We start from the raw sequence: 15,509 nt of genomic DNA on the forward strand, positions 1-15,509 counted from the left end.
CCCTGACCTATTTATCAGTTCAGAACCTGCATTATCCAGCACCCTTCCCCCCCCCCCCCGAAGCTACATCATTTGTTTATTTTATTTTTTAGAGTTTTTAAAACTCCTGGCAAGGAGAGAGGGGGAAGTAACTTTTTTTGGGGTGGATAAATAAATAGCTCCATGACAAGAACCCACCAGTCAGCAATCTGCATACCTGACTTCTTCTGGAAACAGGAAAAACAGATTGCTCCCAATCTCAATTCACTCTGAACATCTGTGCAGCTATGTTCTGCAAGGAGTGAACATTGTGAATGGTGGGTTTACCTCTCAAGAGATGTGTGCCCATATGGGCCCTTATCACAGCTCAACAGCAGTCTTTGATAACATTGAAAGGAAACATTTAGCTTACTTTTATTGGGAGGTGTTAAAGACTTATTGCTGTTTAGTTTGATCCTTACAGCATTATACAAGGAAACAGGGGTTCCCCCCCTTTTTATGATAATATGTTAATTATTTTGAGAAATCCTGCTTGCCAGCAAGCCATTACATTTTACAACGTGTTTTATTGGGAACAATATTCAGTTAATTTTCTTCTAGGCAGAAATGAAAGTGGACACAAATCAATATATATCCAGCTGTTTGGGTAACATTTTATTTTAGCTGTGAATCTTCATGATGTGATAAAAGTGTTCTAATAAATTATAAGGTTGTGCTAGTGGGGAAAAACTCCAGAAATGTTGAAAACCCATGCTAGGATCATATGCACAAATGTGAATAGAGGTATTTCTTCTTCATACATGTGTTATGCACATTCTCCTCCATAACAGAGACCACATGAACTGATTTCATGAGAAGATATCCTGTTTTCCTCCGATTTATTTGTACTGAGGGATCAGACACTCTGCTACTCTGCAAAACAGACAATCTGACAAGAGGGCAGACAATATGGGAAGAGGGAATATTAATATTCATATGAGCAGACAGTTGTTTCCACAGTGCTTCTATTTTGTTCCCACATCTCCATTTTCTGGTTCAAGCTGAACCAGGCTAGTAGCTAATGGTGATGGTGTTTGACTGTCAGGACCACCCTCCCTTGAAATGGAGAGGAAAGTGTCCTACCACCTGAATGTCCCTTACTATGTGACACTTGGGCATGTCAAATCAATTTCCCCTGCACCCTAAAGCAATCAGGGAAAAACTTATCACACATAAATTAACAATACTAAGGGCTATAGTGTGACTTTTCTGCTTAGTACCAGTTCACACATTAAATGTCTAGATTCCTTTTCTTAGAAAGGTGCTCAGGCGTCTTTGCCTTTTTGTTCCTCGTTTTCAGTAGACGTTGTGGTATTTGGCTCTCTTAAAAGTATAATGGCTTTTGGAGTCCTGTGTTTAGTGTGTGTTTTAGAGTAGTCCTGCTGGTGGACAATCCTGACTGACTCTTGAAACTCCTGACTGGATGCACATCTTTGTTGTGCCCAAACATGCTGCATACCTTCCAATGGAAACCCTACTGCGGTTCGGGAATGCTTCAGCTCCTGAATCCCATGGGCTCCTTTCTGATGGATACCCTATTGTGGCTTAGGAATGCCTGATGCACCATTTTGGATTTAATCTACTGCCAGGATTCACCCAATCTCCATATGTATCAGCAGATTACAACCTCCTCTTTCTCTCAATGTGCCTCCTCTTTCCTTGTCCTTCAGGTTATCTTTCCTTCCCTCACTTTCAATCCACCCTTGTCTTTTTGGGGCACCTTCCCAACTTGTAGAGTTCAATTGATGCGTCTTTTGCCTTTCTCCTAATAAACTTCCCTTTTCATTCTATGCCAGTGAGGTGAAGGTTACATGAAATAAGAACCTCATGGAGTAGTTGATAAAATTCCAGTTTGCAAAAAATGTGGTGATACAGCTTGGGGCTCCATAAACAAAACAGATGTTTGGGTAGGGATGGGGGAGAATTTCTCCCCGAAACTTCGGGGGGCCGAGCGCCAACGCATTCAGTCCTCCAAAGGTTGTTCGGGGAGAAATTCTCCACCCCCCCGCCCCCGCCAACCCACCCGGGATGGGACTTACCTTTCATGAATGTCCCTCCCGGCGGCGGGTCCTGGTGGCGGTTCGTCAGGTCTTCGTCAGGGGCGGGGGCGGCAGCCGGTCTTTCAACCGGCTGCTGCCGCTGCCATTACAAGAAAAGTAAAAAAAAAAAACCCGCCCCTGTGATAGCCTACGTAACGATTAACTAGGGATGGCGGAGAATTTCTCCCCGAAACTTCGGGGGGCCAAGCGCCAACGTGTTTGGCCCCCCGAACAAGTTTCGGGGAGAAATCCTCCACACACACCCCGCACCCCCACCCCCCCTGGGATGGGACTTACCTTCGCCGAATGTCCCTCCCGGCGGTGGGTCCGGCCGGCGGTTCGACGGGTGTTAGTGCGGGGCGGGAGCGGCAGCCGGTCTTTCGACCGGCTGCCGCCACCGCCATTCCAATAAAAGAAAAAAAAACGCCCCCGTGATAGGCTACGTGATGATTAACGTTGCCTATCATGGCTAGATTTGCAAAGTCAGCCGTGATAGGCTACGTAAATTGTCACGTAGCCTATCACGGGTGACTTAAAAAAAAAAAAAAAAGCGCGTACGGATAATGGCAGCCCCCATAGGGAGCCGCCATTCCCATTCCTTATTTGGTCGCTGTAGTCTATGTAAATCTTTACGTAGACCACGATGAAAATAAGGGCAACGCATAGCGCCACCACCCCTACGATTAACGTAGCCTATCACGGCTAGATTTGCAAAGTCAGCCGTGATAGTCTACGTTAATCATCACGTAGCCTATCACGGGTGACTTTAAAAAAAAAGCGCGTACGGCTAATGGCGGCCCCCATAGGGAGCCGCCATTCGCGTTCCTTATTTGGTCCCTGTAGTCTACGTAAAGATTTACGTAGACTATGGCGAAAATAAGGGCAACACAAATAGCGTTGCCCTAATTTTCACCGTAGTCTACGTAAATCTTTACGTAGACTACAGGGACCAAATAAGGAATGCGAATGGCGGCTCCCTATGGGGGCTGCCATTTGCGTACGCGCTTTTTTTTTTCCAAAGTCACCCGTGATAGGCTACGTGACAATTAACGTAGCCTATCATGGCTGACTTTGCAGATCTAGCCGTGATAGGCTATGTAAATCGTTACGTAGCCTATCACGGGGCTTTTTTTTTTTTTTTACTTTTCTTTTGAAGTTCCCGGCCGGGGAGATGGGGCGCTTCTCCGCAGCCTGAATTTCGGCCAGGCAAGGCAGGAAGCCTCCCCCCCAGCCTGAATTTCGGCCCGGCGAGGCGAGAAGCATCCCTCCCGGCCTGAACTTCGGAGGGAGAAGCAAAGCGTCTCCCCCCCACCATGAAGCAAGCTGCGAGACCAGGTAAGTGACTTTCGTATATCCCTATGTTTGGGCTGTTCAAAAATTGATGTGTACCCATATATAGGTATATTGAATGGGGATACTGAATATTCTCAATTTAATGGGCAGGATCCAGTGGTGCCCTTGTGTGGGTGTTCTGATCTACCCATTCTAGTGCAAGCGGGGCCCCTGCCAATGATGGCAGTGATATAGCACTTCTGGAAAGCCCCCAAACAACCAGAAATGCTTGTTTCTGGAAGGGGCATGACCTCTTAGGGATGTACGAAATTGGCCTTACCTGGCTCCGCTGGGTTCCACTGTGGGGGGAGGCTCTCCGTCCCTCCCACCGGAATCCTGGCCGGCCGGCTGTGCTCCGCAGGGAGAACAGACATCCCCCCGGAATCCTGGCCGGCCGGCTGTGCTCCGCAGGTAGCAGGGACGCAAACGGCGGCGGCCGTAGCTGCCGCCGTTTGCGTCCCTGTAGTCAGCCGTGATAGACTACATAAATCTTTACGTAGCCTATCATATCTGACTTTAAAAAAACACACACACGCGCGTACCCAAATGGCGGCTACGGCCGCCGCCATTTGCGTTCCTTATTTTGGCCCGTCTTAGCCTATGTAAATATTTATGTAGACTAAGACGGCGAAAATAAGGGGAACGCAAGTAGCATAGTGGACGCTATTTGCGTTCCCCTTATTTTTGCCATCTCAGTCTACTTAAATATTTACGTAGACTGAGACGGGCCAAAATAAAGAACACAAATGGCGGCAGCCGTAGCCGCCGCCATTTGCGTACGCGCATGTGTGTTTTTTTTTTAAGTCAGATGTGATAGGCTACGTAAAGATTTATGTAGCCTATTACGTCTTTTTTTTTTTTTAACACGGGAAATGGCGGCGGTGGCAGCTGGTGAGAAGACCGGCTGCCACAGCCGCCGGATCGCCACTGGCGCCGTCACCAGAGCCGCCACCACCCGGAAGATCCGCCCCAGGTAAGTCTTGTCCCAGGGGGATCCATGGGGGGTGGCGGGGGGTGGCAGGCCGTTCCGCCACAGATTTCAGGGGGGCGGATGCACTGGCATTTGGCCTCCCCGAGATCTGTGGCGGAATTCTCTGCCATCCCTATGACCTCTCCCTTCCAGAAATTAGTGTTTCTGCTCCTTTGGGGGCTTGCCACATCGTGGCCAATAATAGCAGTAGGGCCAGCTGTGCATGCACTGGGATAGGCAGATCTGGCCACCCACACAAGAGCACTATTGGATCCTGCCCAATATTTGTATGGCTCCAGCAAGCTGTACTATGGACTGCAGTTGAGTTACTCTTGACTTGGCGATCTGCTGACAAACTCCCATCCAGTGCTGAAGGCAAGCTTTTAATTCACAGCTGAACATGCAAGACAAAAAATGAAATGGGATCCTAAGGATCATTCATCAGTTATACAGCCACAAGAAGGCAACAGTTAACAAATATCTTGAAGCAAGAATAAATCTGAACCTGACATTTCTACCTTGACTTTAGACTTTAGGCTTGAACAGCACTCGAGTGTCCATTTTCTGCATTTTGTCAGCTTGTTTATCCTTTTTCACCTGCAGGGACTATTCTGTTTAAAAGGGCTTTGGAACAAGATTATCTTTTTAGCCTCTTAAAATAATTGAAAAGACAGCCAGGAAAAAGTTTAACTTTAATACCGCTTTATGAGATGAGCATGTAGATGCTAGCCAGCATTCATTTTCTCTCTCTCTAGCCTGCTGCTGCAGTAACTAACCTGGACATCCAAGCTGCTTGAACAGGTATTTCTTTATTGTCTCACTTGCTGGGAGTAATTTGTAGTGCTTCTGTTTTTCCCCTTTTAGTCTATGTTTCTCCTTCTATCTCATATCTTCACAAGATGGAAGGTCTCTTGGAATACTATGAAAACATTTGCTTTTCAGCTAACAACTAATGTGGAGCACTTGTGTCGCTTAAATTATACAAACCAGGTGTCTTGCAATCAGATTAGGAATTCCAGAGCACACTGTCATTATAAACCCTCAGCAAGCAAAGCTGTTTACCTTATCAGCTCCCTATTAACACTGACTGAGACAGGTCACCTCACCTAAGCTGTCTCTTCACTCTGCTTTCACTTTTTGGCATGGCACTTTAAGGGTGCAGTCCTATGCATGTTTCAATAGAAAAAGGTCCTACAACTTCCAACATTCCCCAGCTGGCCATGCTGGCTCACGAATGCTGGGAATTACAGGACTTTTTCTGTCTAAACATGCATAGGATTGTGGCCTAAATCCCTCACTTCTGGCTTTTGACAATATGGGAACTTAGACTGATTAATCACCAAGCTGTATTTAAACATGATTTGTTTTTGTTCTTTTGTTGGACCAGTACAACACCCTAGGCGTGGCTCCACAAGCAGTTTACCCTGAGCTGGCTGTGTTTGGAGGTCATTAGGGACAGATGACGTCATGGCCATCCAGCAGCCACCCTAGAGCTTATCAGGGAAAACCCGGATTTCCTGAGACTGCTTAAAGTCCAATTCCTTTCCTTAAGTCGGGTTCTCCCCAGTATTGTTGTTGTGTGCCCCAAGCCCTGCATTTACCTTGGGTATGCTAGCCCTACCCAGGGGTGTGCCTTTCACTGTGACCCCTGTCAAGGGGTGTTTCCTATCCCTGTGTTTCCCAGCACAAACCAATTAGTTCCTACTCAGAAGTAACTCCCATTGTGCTCAATGAGACTTGTCCCTTGAATGTGCACATCAGAATTTACAGAGATTCCCCCCCCCCAATTGAAATAGCACATTTTAAAGCACTAATGCCTAGGGATGTACGAAACTCCCCTTACCTGGCTCTGCCGGGTTCCACTGGGGGGGAGGCGCTCTGCGCCTCCCCCCCGGAATCCTGGCTGGCCGGCTCCACTCTGCTCCACGGGGATTCCGTGGAGCCACCAGCCGGCTCCGCCAGCAGCCGGACATCCGGCCACTGGCTAGTAGGGATGCAAACGGCAGTGGCCGTAGCCACCGCTGTTTGCATCCCTGTAGTCAGCCGTGATAGGCTACATAAAGGCTTATGTAGCCTATCACGTCTGGCTTAACCCCCCCAAAAAAAGCCACTGCCATTTGCGTTCCTTATTTTTGCCCGTCTCAGTCTACGTAAATATTTACATAGACTAAGATGGCAAAAATAAGGGGGAACGCAAATAGCTTACTTAGACTAATACTTACGTAGACTAAGATGGGCAAAAATAAGGAATGCAAATGGTGGTGGCCGTAGCCACTGTCATTTACGTACACTTTTTTTTTTAAGCCAGATGTGATAGGCTACGTAAGTCTTTATGTAGCCTATCACGTCTTGTAAAAAAAAAAAAAAATCACTTCCAGATTGTAAATGGCAGCAGCGGCAGCCGGTAGGAAGACCAGCCGCCGCCACCGCTGCTGCCGCTGCTGCTGCCTGGAAGATCCGCCCCACGTAAGTCTCGTCCCAAGGGGGATCCATGGGGGGGTGGCGGGGGGGTGGCAGGCTGTTCCACCACAGATTTCGGGGGACCGAATGCACTGGCATTCGGCCTCACCAAGATCCATGGCGGAATTCTCTGCCATCCCTACTAATTCCCTTAAGGCTATAAAGTGCTTTCTCAGAGCTGCAATTCTCCCTTGTTTGGTTTATTGCTGCTCAGGAGTAATTACTTCCACCTTGGATCATCCCAATCCTGTGCAGCATTGAGTTAGAAAGCAGGCTGGTTTTGCATCCATTTCCCCTCTCTGTCTCTCCCAGCACAAACATATGTGTGTCTACTTGGGAGTAACTCCCATTGTGGTCGATGAGGCTTGTCCCTGAACTGTGCACTCCTGAGATTCCCATGAATCAAAATAACACATTTAGAGAGCCTTAATGTCAAAGCTTCGAAATTCAATTGATCACAGAAGGGCAGCTAGACCACAGGGTTCCTTTGCTGGTTGTCGGTGAGGTGGGGGTGGGGGAGAGAGAGAAAGAGAGTGATTTCTGTGGATTTCTGGAGGGGAGGAAACCCCCCAGGATTTAATCAAAGGAGAAAAAGGGGGGGGTGAAATCCTGAAGGGGGGAGAGCCTCTCTTATTGGTTAAGCAGCCCCTGTCACTCAAAAGACATTCACTCCAACCCCCCTTCCCACCCAGAAGTATGTTCTGTGACTGTGATACACTGGCTTGTGGAGCCCTGTGGAGATCAAAACCGGCTCCTTGAAAAATTCAGGTAAGCCACAATTGAATTCTCCTTCCGTCTCCTTCTATTGTCATGGAGAACAACCCCCCCCCCATGTAAGCATTCATTCCCATACAACTGCAGTATATCAGCTCCCTTAGACATTGCATCACTCAACAAATAATGTATGGCACTTCGACTATTTGGAGAGACTAACATTAGACGCTGCAGTAGTTAAGCCTGTGAATATAAAAACAGAATTGTATTTACTTTTTTTCAATTATGATTAAAAGCTGATACTTAGGTATATATTAAAATATAAGAAAAATATTTCTTATTGGTGTTGGGGGACTTCAACGTACATTTGGGGGCCATTCTCACAGGAGCACCTCAGGACTTCATGGAGACCATGGCTTCCTGGGAGCTGCACCATATTCCAACTGGGCCCACCCATGTAGCCGGTCATGCACTAGACCTTGTGTTTGTTTCTGGAGAAGCGGGGAGTGACCTGGAAGTCGGGTGTATATCCACCACCCTCTTGTCATGGTCAGATCACTATCTGGTGACGTTGGACTTCTTGGTTCCACAACCCCTCCGCAGGGGTGGAGGACCCATTAAAATGGTCCACCCCAGGCGTCTTATGGATCTGAATGGATTCCTGAACGCGCTTGAGGATTCTCTGGAGTACGCCAACGGCCACTCAGGCAAGACCCTGGTGGGTGGGTGGAATGCCACAATCACTGGGGCATTAGATCAGGTGACTCCAAAATGCCCTCTCCCCCTGAACAGGGCTCGGACTGCACCATGTTTCCATCTGCAGTTATGAGCTCTGAAACAGGAGGTGAGACAGCTAGAGTGCCGGTGGCAGAAGTCTGGCTCCAAAGGCGATCAGACATGGGCTAGAGCTGTATCTTCAGCCTATCACGTGGTGGTGAAGGGAGCAAAAAAGGAATATTATGCTGCCTCTATAGCGTCCACAGAGTGCTGTCCCAGGAGGCTGTTCCAAGTGGTCTGGAACCTGCTCCGGAACCACTCGAGTATTCTAAGGCCTCCTGTGAGGCCTTGGCAAGGCACTTTGCAGATAAAATTGATTGGATTAGGAGTGTTACTCTGTGTGCTGTGGATACAGTTAGTGAGCAGGAGGCGGCCTGTGGCACACTGGTTTTGTGGGATCGGTTCCAGCTTCTTCCTCCTGATGAAGTGGACAAGGTGCTTTCATCTGTAAGGCTGACCACTAGGGATGTTAGATAATTACACCATGGATCCCAGGGGGGCTGAATTCCAGTGAATTCAGCCCCCCAGAATCCATGGCAGAACAGAGCAAACCGCCCCACCACCCCGTGAAAGCCCCCCGGAACGGAGCCTACCTGGCTGCGGCTCTGGCTGCGGCTTCGGCTCTGGTGGTGGCTCCAGCGGTGGTGGAGGCGGTGGCAGCTCCAGCCGCTGCCAGGCTGCTACAGATGCAAATGGTGTCCTGAGTAGGGGATGCCATTTGCATCCCTATGGTAGCCTGTGATAGGCCACGTAAATATTTACATAGCCTATGACAGCTAAAGCAGGGATGCAAATGGCATCCCCTACGCCATTTGCGTTCCCATTTTCTCCGTGATAGGCTATGTAAATATTTACGCAGCCTATCACAGGCTACCATAGGGACGCAAATGGCGTCCCCTACTCAGGACGCCATTTTCATCCGCAGCAGCCTGGCAGCGGCTGGAGGCCCCACTGCAGGTTGGCCTGGCTGGCGGCTCCGCGGCCTAGCCATGGAGTGGAGCTGGCCAGGCAGGATTCTAGGGGGGAGGAACGGATCACCTCCCCCCCGTCGAGGATTTCGGGTGGAGGGATGGAGCACCTTCCCCCCACCATGGATGTCCCTGGACGACACGAGGTAAGTGTTTTGTACATCCCTACTGACCACCTGCTTACTTGATCCTTGCCCATCTTGGTTTATTATGGGCTGCAGAGAGAGACTGGGTGAGGGGATCAAGGCGGTGGTGAATGCCTCCCTTGAGAAGGGAGTGATGCCATCAGCCCTCAAGGAGGCAGTGATAAGACTGCTTTTAAAAAAGCCCTCCTTGGATCCCCAAGTTCTGAACAACTTTTGCCCAGTCTCAAATCTGCCATTTTGGGGCAAGGTGAATGAGTGGGTGGTGGCGATGCAGTTGAAGGCACACTTGGAAGAAGCCGATTATCTAGATCCATTTCAGTCGGGCTTCAGGCCTGGGCATGGGACAGAAACAGCCTTGGTTGCCTTGGTGGATGATATGAGGAGGGGTCTGGATAGGGGTGAATGCTCCTTCCTTGTTCTCCTCGACCTCTCAGCAGCTTTTGATACCATTGACCATGGTATCCTCCTGGACCTCCTGGAAGGGTTGGGCATTGGAGACACTGTATTACAATGATTCCGGTCCTTCCTCTCCAGCAGGTACCAGAGGGTAGCACTGGGAGAGGAGGTTTTGGACCCATGACAGCTCAATTGTGGGGTGCCACAGGGTTCCATCCTCTCCCCGATGCTATTTAACATCTATGTGAAGCCGCTGGGGGCTATCATCAGGAGGTTTGGGGTGCAGTGTCATCAGTATGTGGATGACATGCAGCTCTACCGCTCGTTCAAATCTCATCAAGGTTGGCTGTAGAATCCCTGTCCAAATGTCTGGAGACGGTGAGTGGATGGATAGGGAGGAACAAGCTGAAGCTGAACCCTGACAAGACCGAGGTACTTTTGGTGGGAGATAGGAGGTTGGAGGATGTTGACCTGGTGTTGAATGGAGTACGGTTACCCTTGAAAGACCAGGTCTGCAGCTTGGGGGTCATCTTAAACTCCCAGCTGTCCATGGAGGCTCAGGTGTCAGCTGTGAGCCAGACAGTGCTGTACCAACTCCATCTGATATGGCGGCTGCACCCCTTCCTTCCCAACCATCTGCTCCCATCGGTACTACATGCCCTAGTCTCCTCTCGTTTAGACTACTGTAATGCGCTCTATGTGGGGTTACCCTTGAAAATGGTTCGGAAGCTGCAGCTGGTGCAGAATGCGGCAGCTCACCTGATTAAAGGCAGCCGCCTGCGAGATCACATCACTCCAGTGCTGAAGGAGCTGCACCGGCTACCAGTTGTTTTCCGGGCCAAATTCAAGGTGTTGGTTTTGTCCTTATTAAAGCTCTATATGGTTCCGGCCCAGCCTACCTCAAGGAGCACCTCCAGCAACACCAGACAGGCTGCTTAACAAGATCAGCCTCGGATGGCCTTCTCTCTGTCCCATCAGCCAGGACAGCTAGGCTGGTGAGGACGAGGGAGAGGGCCTTCTCTGTGGTGGTCCCCACTCTGTGGACCTCCCTCCTAGGGAACTCTGCCATGCCCCCTCTTTAATGAGCTTCCGCCACTCATTAAAAATGTGGTTGTTCAGGCAGGCATTTGGGATGGGCTAGGGTAATTTTAGAAATGTGATGTTTTTAATGTTGAATTTTATTGTATGAATGGTTTTTACTCTTGTACATGGCCCAGAGTGGCTGGGTGACCGGCCAGATGTGCGATTAATAAATTTCATGAATAAAAAAATAAAAAACAATTTTAAATTAAAAACTTACCAGATTATAAGCCTTGCCCAAACCCCTCTAATATATGTACCAGCCAAGGTACGTGATAGTAAGTACACTTCAAGGGGGGGGGGGTGGAGAGGTTCCACTATGAACAACTATTTTTTTTTATTTCTCAGAAGCACTTACAGTTCTGGTTAAAAACACAAATTTTAAAATGCATTTTTATGTATTTATTGAGCTCAGATCTGGATCAGAACATTTTAAAAATGTGAAAGCCCCTGGATATTTAAATTCTGATTGTCACATTAGTCCATGATGTTTGAATAGGGATGTACGAAAGTCACTTACCTTTTCGAAGGGTGAGATTCACAGGGGGGGGAGGCGCTCCGTCCCTCCCCAAAAATTCTTTCTGGCTGGCTCCCATCCACGGAGATTCCACGGAGCTGCCAGCCAGGGCTGCCCGCAGCTGGACATCCAGCCGCTGGGCAGCCTGCAGGGACGCAAGTGGTGGCTGCCGTAGCTGCCGCCATTTGCGTCCCTGTATTTTGCCGTGATAGGCTACGTAAATATTTACATAGCCTATCACGGCAAAAAAAAGAGAAAAAAGCAAACGAAAATGGTGGCGGCTACGGTGGCTGCCATTTGCGTTCCCTTTTTTTTTTGGTGTGATAGGTTATGTAAATATTTATGTAGCCTATTACAGCAAAAAAAAAAAAAAAGGAACGCAAATGGTGGCCACTACACCATTTGTACCCCTCTTTTGCCATAATAGGCTACGTAAATATTTACATAGCCTATCACACAGAAAAAAAAGGGAACGCAAATGGCGGCCACCGTAGCCGACACCATTTGCATTCCCTTAGTTTTTCCGTGATAGGCTATGTAAGTATTTACGTAGCCTATCATGGCTATATGGAAGAAGCGAATGGCGGCCACAGACACAGCCACCATTCACAATGCAACGCCGATGGCAGCAGGTAGGTGCTCTGTTCCGGGCCCGTTTCATGGGGTGGGAGGGTGGGGGGCTTCGTTCCGCCACGGATTTCACTGAATGCACTGGCATTCGGCCTCACCGAGATCCGTGGAGGAATTCTCTGACATCCCTATGTTTGAATCATGACTTTGCAAGGGTAAAATTTCTCAAGCATTCTTAGTTGTGGCCTTGGTTCCAGAAGCAGTAGTACAAACCTATGCTGTTATTCTCTGATAATTACTTAGTGGGTTAGTGCCCTGTGGGCATTGCAGGATATCGTTGCTCCACTTGCTGTGTAAAGAATGCCGAGTTAGCTGATTAGCCATTGTAAATGGATCAGAATGAATTCCTTTCAGATCACTGTAATGTAAAAATTGGAACAGTGGATAATGTTAAGTGCTGTCTGCAAATTGTTCATAGGAAAAGAAATAATTGCTTTAATACCAGACAGCCTTTTTTTTTATTAATAATTCCCACCCTTGTCGACAATTACATTTCCAAGCTTAGTTCAGGGGTTTCAGACTTTTTAAATACTGTGGATTTATTGTGCGTACTCCATTAACTTTCTCTGAAATTACAAGTTTTGTACCTGATGTTCACTGTGCTGTTCTCTGACATGTGGGGGCTTTCTTCACTTCCTATTATACCTTCAGAGAAAGAGTTTCCCCCTTTTCATTTGCAACCATAAAGATGACTCCCTCCCTTCCCATTACCGATCAAATGACATATAATAATTACTTGTAAGGAAACCGTAGTGCTTCAGAATTATGTCATGCATGTATGTATGGGTTTTAATGTTATTTTGGAGAGCGATTTCAAACACACCACTTTTCCTATATATTCATGCCTGAGGCATAATGAAATGACAAGGGTTACTTATTCACATCTTTTTCTGGCCAGTTAGATTTCTTACTTTGGAAGATGGTGGTAACTTTTCTGGTCATATATCATATCTAAATATTAACACAACAAACTCCATGAAAATCCACAGGCTGGCCTGACTCGATACAGATCAAGTCAGGACAGCTTGCAGATAAGTGGGTCTGAGTCTGGGGGCCGAGCTGGTGAAAACTGGGCAAACTTCACCCCTGGATAGGGATGTACAAAAGTTCCGCCACGGATCTCGGGGAGGCCGAATGCCAGTGCATTCGGTCCCCCAAAATCGGTGGCGGAACAGCCCACCCCCCCTCCACCCCCCAGGACGAGACTTACCTTGGGTGGATCTTCCTGGTGGCGGCGGTTCGGCGGCGGTGCCTGCGGCAGCCAGGCTTCCAACCGACTGCCGCCACTGCCATTTCCAGGTTAAAAAAAAAAACAAAACATGATAGGCTACATAAAGATTTATGTAGCCTATCACGGCTAGTTTTTTAAAAAACACCATGATAGGCTATGTAAATCTTTATGTACCTATCATGGCTGACTTAAAAAACAAAAACAAAAAAACGCGCGTACACAAATAGTGGCGGCCATGTCTGCCGCCATTGCGTTCCTTATTTTGGCACGTCTTAGTCTACGTAAACATTTACGTAGACTAAGACGGTGAAAATAAGGGGAACGCAAATAGCGAGGACGCTATGTTATTTGCGTTCCCCTTATTTTTGCTGTCTTAGTCTACGTAAATGTTTGCATAGACTAAGACGTGCCAAAATAAAGAACGCAAATGGCGGCGGTCATGGCCGCCGCCATTTGCGTACGTGCGTTGTTGTTTTTTTAAATCAGGCATGATAGGCTACGTAAACATTTATGTATCCTATCACGGCTGACTGCAGGGACGCAAATGGCGGTGGCTATGGCCGGCGCCATTTGCATCCCTACTAGCCAGCGGCCGGATATCCGGCTGCTGGCAGAGCCAGCTGGCGGCTCCGCAGAATCACTGCGGAGCACAGCCGGCTGGCCAGGATTCTGGGGGGAGGGACGGAACACCTCCCCCCCACCATCAACATAATCCGCAGAAAGGTAAGTCACTTTCGTACATCCCTACCCCCGGATGGATTGCTCCAACATCCATATAATTTATATGGTCATTAAATACCTGAGCCCAGTTCTCCAAGCTGGATATTGAAGTGGCATAGGAAGGATGGGAGTGAAGCATCCTTTGGAAAGGGGGAAATAGCAAAGAATAAACCTAAGGGCTTGATGGGCATACATGTGCTTAAGCAGTGCCAGGTGATGTAGACAGTTCTGCCTAGTAAGTTGTTTTGACTGTGTGTGCTGGATGTTAAGTAAGTTTAGAAGGTGCCTATGTTTTCACAATGGGCCATATTTATTAAAATTAGGGATGTACGAAAATCATTTACCTGTTCGCGGATTATGTTGATGGTGGGGGGGAGGCGTTCCGTCCCTGCCCCAGAATCCTGGACGGGTGGGGAGGTGATCCGTTCCTCCCCCTCGGAATCCTCTGCAGCCGGTTGTGCTCCATGGCAGCTCTGCGGAGCAGCTGGCCAGGTCCAGCCAGGCCAGAGGAATTTTCTTTTTTTCTGGGGGGGGGGGGAAATGCGTATGCAAATGGCGGAGGCTACGGCCGCTGCCATTTGCGTTCCTTATTTTTGACATCTTAATCTACATAAATATTTACATAGACTAAGACGGCGAAAATAAGGGGAACGCAAATAGCGTAGTGTCCTTGCTATTTGCGTTCCCCTTATTTTCGCCGTCTTAGTCTACATAAATGTTTACGTAGACTAAGGCGTGCCAAAATAAGGAACACAAATGGCAGCAGCCATAGCCGCTGCCATTTGCGTATGTCTTTTTTTTTTTAACCCAGTTGTTTTAGGCTACGTAAAAACTTACGTAGCCTATCACGTGTGTGTAAAAAAAAACAAACAAACTGGAAATGGTGGCGGTGGCAGCAGCCGGTCGGAAGACCAGCCGCCGCCGCTGCCGCCTCCGCAGCCGCCGCCAGAGCCGCCACCGGAGCCGCCGCCGCCCGGAAGGTAAGTCTCATCCTGGGGTGATCCACGGAGGTGGCGGTGGGGGATGGCAGGCCGTTCTGCCACAGATTTCGGGGGGCTGATTGCATTGGCATTCGGTCTCCCTGAGATCGATGGCGGAATTCTCTACCATCCATAATTAAAAGCATGCTGAAGCTGGGAACGAAAGAACCATTTATTTTAAGTCTGGCCCAAAGTCTGTGCTCTTCCAGAAGGATTTCCATCCATTTGAACAGCAGATCTCCATGACATATCACAAACCGCTTTGGAAACTCCCTCAGTTTTAAAGCTGGTTTTCCACATGGAGTGATTGATAACGGGGAAAGAGATCCAGTGCCCCTTGGCTGCCCAGAACCAGCAAGCAACTACTTGGTTCCTGGCTACAGAATTTCATTGGAGGTAGGGATGGTGGAGAATTTCTCCCGGAAACTTCGGGGGGCCGAGCGCCAACGTGTTCGGTCCCCCGAACAAGTTTCGGGGAGAAATTCTCCGCACCTCCCCGCACCCCGCACCCCCCCCGGGACGGGACTTACC

Source organism: Heloderma suspectum, chromosome 4 (assembly GCF_057233095.1).
Source record: "Heloderma suspectum isolate Gila_16-S chromosome 4, 16-S_ref, whole genome shotgun sequence".
NCBI lineage: Eukaryota > Metazoa > Chordata > Lepidosauria > Squamata > Helodermatidae > Heloderma > Heloderma suspectum.